Here is a 6309-nt window from a genome sequence, read left to right on the forward strand (position 1 = left end):
CGTATAACAATTCCCTATAACCCTAGCGTCATCGGACCTTAAGTGTGTAGACCCTACGGGTTCGGGAGACAAGCACACATGACCGAGACGCCTCTCCGGCCAATAACCATCAGCGGGGTCTGGATACCCATGGTGGCTCCCACTTGCTCCACGATAATCTCATCGGATGAACCACGATGTCAAGGATTCAATTAATCCCGTATACGATTCCCTTTGTGTGTCGGTATAGAACTTGCCCGAGATTGGATCGTCGGTATACCTATACCTTGTTTAATCTCGTTACCGGTAACTCTGTTTACTCGTTCCGTAGCACGTCGTCGTGTGACTAACTCCTTAGTCACATTGAGCTCATGATGATGTTCTACCGAGTGGGCCCAGAGATACCTCTCCGTCACACGGAGTGACAAATCCCGATCTCGATTCGTACCAACCCAACAGACACTTTTGGAGGTACCCGTAGTGCACCTTTATAGTCACCCAGTTACGTTGTGACGTTTGATACACCCAAAGCACTCCTACGGTATCCGGGAGTTGCACAATCTCACGGTCAAAGGAAAAGATACTTGACATTAGAAAAGCTTTAGCATACGAACAATACGATCTAGTGCTATGCTTAGGATTGGGGCTTGTCCATCACATCATTCTCCCAATGATGTGATCCCGTTATCAATGACATCTAATGCCCATGATCAGGAAACCATGATCATCTATTGACTAACGAGCTAGCCAACTAGAGGCTTGCTAGGGACACATTGTGATCTATTTATTCACACATGTATTAATGTTTCTTGTTAATACAATTATAGCATGAACAATAGACGATTATCATGAACACGGAAATATGATAATAACCATTTTATTATTGCCTCTAGGGCATATTTCCAACACAATCAATTAGTCTTCATCAAGCCAACGCAATCAAGAAAGGCGGTCCATCTTGAGGAAGCCAAGATCATCATCATCTAGCTCAAGAGGTCGAGGTGCAAGGTATAGGTTTGCCCTTGATAGGTTTTTTGTTTAGGATAGATTGTTGTACTGTCAAGGGGGGCTCTCAAGTGATTAGCTTGATCGTATCGTTCGTTGAGAGCTCAAACCATTTGCATCCTTGCATCATACTTCTTGGTTCTTATTTGGTGTTACTCTTTGTGAGTTTTAGAGCTTATGGTCATCTTCATGAGAAGCTCGAGTTCATCGAAAACGGAGTCCATATGCAACTACTATGATGTTTTCGATGTTGGAGTTTTTGTCGGTTCTTCATTCATAGAGGTCTCACATCTCTAGATCATTGGCATTTTCATATCAGCTTGGGTTTGCTCGATTCGGAGCTCGTATGTGAAAGTTATGGTTGTTTCAGTGGCGAGCGGTAGTATCGCTGGACCTAGCGGTAGTACCGCTAGAGCTGGCGGTAGTACCGCTAGCCCTAGCAGTAGTACCGTTAGAGCTGGCGGTAGTACCGCTGGCCCAGCGGTAGTACCGCCTCTGGTCAGCGGTAGTACCGCTCCAGGACTTTTAGTACCGTCATCTTTGCGGTTGTACTACGTCGGACTTTTTGCGAAGACTTTCTTGGCGGTGGTTGGCCCGGTAGTATCTTTGCGCTACCATGGGCTCATCGATAGTACCGCTGCAGCCAGCGGTAGTACTGCTGGGCTCGGGCTGTAAGTGGAGGTAACGGTCTAATTCCTTCCCCCACTATATAAAGGGGGTCTTCTTCCCCCTTGGTCTTATCCATCCGTTGAGCTCTTGTTCTACCTCCATTGTTGACATTCTTAGAGCTTGCTTACTCTCAATCCCTCCAATGATTCTTGCTTGTTCTTGAGGGAAAAGAGAGAGGAGATCTAGATCCACATCTCCACCAATCACTTTCTCCTCTATGTGAGGGGAACCCCTTGGATCTAGATCTTGGAGTTCTTTGTGAGCTCCTTGTTTTTCCTCTCATATTTCTCCATAGCTTTTGTTGTTGTGGAGGGATTTGAGTGTGAGGGACTTGACCACTTCGTGTGTTCTTGCCATTGCATTGGTTGCATCGGTTTGAATTCTCCTCGGCGATACGTGGAAGTGAAGTTTGAGAAGCTTATTACCTTTGGTACTTAGTACCCTAGATATTGTTCTTCACGGATGCCTTGGCGTCTTCGAAGCTTGGTGTTGTCTTGGAGCTCAAGCATTGTGGTGTAAAGCTCTGGGAAAGCGTCGGGGTCTCCAATTAGGTTGTGGAGATTGCCCCGAGCAATTTGTATGGGTACTGGTAACCGCCCCCAAGGGTTGCCACGTGTACCGGTTCGGTGACCGCCCCCAAGGGTTGCCATTTGTACGGGTTCGGTGACCGCCCTCAAGGGTCCCTTAGTGGTATCACGGTATCTTGCATTGTGCGAGAGCGTGAGGAGAATACGATGGCCTTAGTGGCATCTTTGGGGAGCATTGTGCCTCCACACCGCTCCAACGGATATTAGCATACGCAAGGTTGTGAACTTCGGGATACATCATCGTCTCCCCGTGTCACGCCTAAGATGCGACCCTATCCTCAATTTGGCACGGGGTCCTCGTCAGGGATAGAAGGCATCTCGTCGTGTCGCAAGAATGGATATCGTTACAAGAACATGTACTGAAAAGAAGAGATATAAAAAGAGTTGGCTTACACTCGCCACAAGCTACATCAGAGTCACATCAGTACATTACATAAACATCAAGAGTAAGAGCAGGGTCCGACTACGGACGAAAACAAACGACAAAAGAAGAACGACGTCCATCCTTGCTATCCCAGGCTGCCGGCATGGAACCCATCCTAGATCGATGAAGAAGGAGAAGGAGAAGCAACTGCAAATGGACAATCAACGCGCTCGCGTCAAGTAACCTTTACATGTACCTGCAACTGGTGTTGTAGTAATCTGTGAGCCACAGGGGACTCAGCAATCTCATTTCCAAAGGTATCAAGACTAGCAGAGCTTAATGGGTGAGGTATGGTTAAGTGGTGAGATTGTAGCAGCGACTAAGCACATATTTGGTGGCTAACTTACGAGTACAGGAAGTAAGAGGGGGGATGATCTACGCATAGCGGACGTGACTACTGATGATCAAATGAATGATCCTGAACACCTACATACGTCAGACATAACCCCACCGTGTCCTTGATCGGAAAAGGAACTCACGAAAGAGACAGTCATGGTTACGCACACGGTTGGCAAGTTTTAATTAATTAGCTTCAAGTTATCTAGAACCAGTGTTAAACAAAGCTTCCACGTTGCCACATAACCGCGGGCACGACTTTCCGAAAGATTTAACCCTGCAGGGGTGCTCCAACTAGTCCATCACAAATTACCACAAGCCGCATAGAAATCCTCAATCATGAAGCTCGCGATCTCGTCGGATTCCCTAGTGGAAAACCTCAACTCTGAGATTACCCAAAGCATCACCGGAATCCCGATGCACAAGATATTTCGTCAAAGATAAAACTAATCCAGCAAGGCCGCCCGACGTGTCGACGATCCCGATAGGAGTCGCGTACCTCGTTCTCAGGACACGGCGGATGAGCTAGACGTCGGGATCGCTAAACCTCCGGGTGACCAGAGGGGCGCCGGACATCGCTCAGGTGGGGCCAACACTCATGAGGAGCACTGGCCCGGGGGTTGATTAAATTTCCTCTGGTTAATTACTCCCTATGCAGTTCATTAGTTTTTAGGCAAATGTAGTACCAAAGTTGGGCCCTGCTAGACCAGCTTTAATCTAAAACGAATTATCAAGGGGGTCCCCATAACAACCCCGATCGTGTTAGGAGCGCTCATTTATGGAACATAACACCGGTAGCCGGAAACTAAGGGGGCAAAGGTGGAACAAAACACCAGGCTAGAAAGGCCGAGCCTTCCACCTTTTACCAAGTATATAGGTGCATTAAATTAGATAGCATTAAATAGGGTGATATGACAAGGAACCCATGTTATCACATGGAAGCATCTGCACCTGCAACTAGCAACGCTAACGACAGGGTTAAGCAAGCAGTAACATGGCCAAACAGTGGTTTGCTAGGTTGAACAGGTTGAAGGTAATCATGGCATTGTTGAGAGGCTGATTTTTTTAACATGTGGTAGGCCACGAGACATAAACGGCAACAACGGTAAATCTAGCATGGCAATGATAGTAATGGTATCTGGGGGAAATGATCATCTTGCCTGAGATCCCGCTTGGAAGAAGAACAACTCCGTGAAGCAGACTAACCGACGTAGTCGAACGGGTCCTCACATCCGACACGCTTGCGGACTCTACCGAGACGGGGAAAACCGGAAACAAGAATCAACACATGATATTCACCACACGATGCACGACACAAATGATGCATGAGAAGCTGAAAACATGCAAGGCACGGCATGACAATTCACGCAATCAAACACTACACATTAAGTGAAGTTCAATAAGCAAAGAGTTGCATATTGACGATACTCCACGTCTATTTATTTAGTGCTATCCCGATTAGGTACACGGCAATATTAAATGTGATTAAGCATGGCAAGAGGTGAAGCGTAATTAAACTACTTATCTAGGCATTTTAAGTGAGGTCAGAAATGACATATAGCACCTCCGAAATGACCCCACGTATTAATTTACAATTCTGTCCAGATCTGAACTAACGCATTTAATTGGTTGTTAAACAGCAAAAAAAATAGGTTCACGTAATTCTACGCGTCATGGCAAGCAATCTACACATAAGGAACATCTCCAACGGAGCTACGGATCAAAAGATACGGACACCGCAAGATATGATGGCATGAATGCAAAATGTGTGCAACGGCGGCTACGAGCACTTCATCACATGCAACCAGCAAGAGAAAATGAAACTTCACGAGATTCTAAGCAAGTTTCATGTAGGACACGATCAAATCGGAGCTACGGTTCAACATCTACGAGCAAAACAAGAAATCACTACAATCTGCCAAAAATAGCCACCTAGCATATTCTACGCCCCACAACTACGGCTACACAACTCCGATAAGCTCAAGCAAGGCATGGCACGGAAGAGGGCAAGAAGCACTACTACGATCAACTAACAACAACTAGCATGGCAGCAAGGAGCACCAGGAGAAGAAGGCACAAAATGGCATCTCACACACTATTTCAGACTTAGTGAAAATAACACCTCATGAAAGTGCAGTTTTCAGCCTGAAGGCATATTGATAGCAGCAAAAACCTAAGCTACAGGTCTCCAAATGGCATGAAACTTCACAGCATGCTAGAGAAACACAAGGGGTACAACTAACTCCATTGGACCAACCTCAAAAGAGCTATAGATCACAAGATGCAAGCAAGACAAGACAGCAAAACAAATATAACAGATTCCAGACTTAGAAATATTTCAGCTCCTCTAAAATATCACTATTCTAGCAACTTGAGAGCAAGCAAACAACACCTAAACATGCATTTTTATTGCAACTAAAAATACCAGGGGCTAAACAAAACATCCAAGATCAACTCACTAGTTGACAACTAATTCAAACGAGGCACGGAATAACGCCTACGAATTAATCAAAAGGGCAACATAGCAAAATATCTCGCGAACTAACTTACTTGAAAGCTAAAACTAATTGCACAGAAAAATCCATGAGATTTTTCTACCCCGGAAACATATAAAATATGTGGGGTTTGCAACACAAAATAATGCCACACATTAATGCGAGATAAACACCTAGATACGGGAAAATAAACTAGAAGCAATTCCCTACATGCAAAAATACAAAAGACCGCACTAAAATGCATGGAAAAATGGTCCCTAAAACATGGGCATTTCTATCATGGCATTCGAGCAATTCTCACACGCGTGGAAATAACTACGGGCAATAAACCTATCGAGACAGCACGTAAAACTAGGCATTAGGCACTTCAAACTGCTTCAAATAGTTATGCAAGTTAGAAATTCGGAATCTACGCGGAATTCTACATGAAAACCATGTATTACACGTCTCGATCCGACTTACGAATATTAAACTACGGGCGTTTGAAATATAGCCTATTCTGGAAAAGAATTAAAACACAGGAATTGTAAAAAAAAACCTACACGGGCCGAATTCACCTCGGGGCCCAAACAAGACATGAGCGAAGGATAGCAACACTCCCGGTGACGTATAATAGATGGCAGGGGGGTGAGGCTCACCATGGGCTTCGGCCCAGATCTGGAGGAAGCCGGCCAGAGCGAGGGGAGGCGGCCTGGGCCTCGACGCTGCTGGGCCGGGGCGCGCCTGGGCCGGCTCGGCCAGGCCTGGAGGGAGGCGCAGGCCCACGCGGCTACGGGAGGGCGAGGTGCACCGCCTCGATCCGATCTGGACGGCG

This window comes from Hordeum vulgare, chromosome 6H, assembly GCF_904849725.1.
Source record: "Hordeum vulgare subsp. vulgare chromosome 6H, MorexV3_pseudomolecules_assembly, whole genome shotgun sequence".
NCBI classification, from domain to species: Eukaryota; Viridiplantae; Streptophyta; class Magnoliopsida; order Poales; family Poaceae; genus Hordeum; species Hordeum vulgare.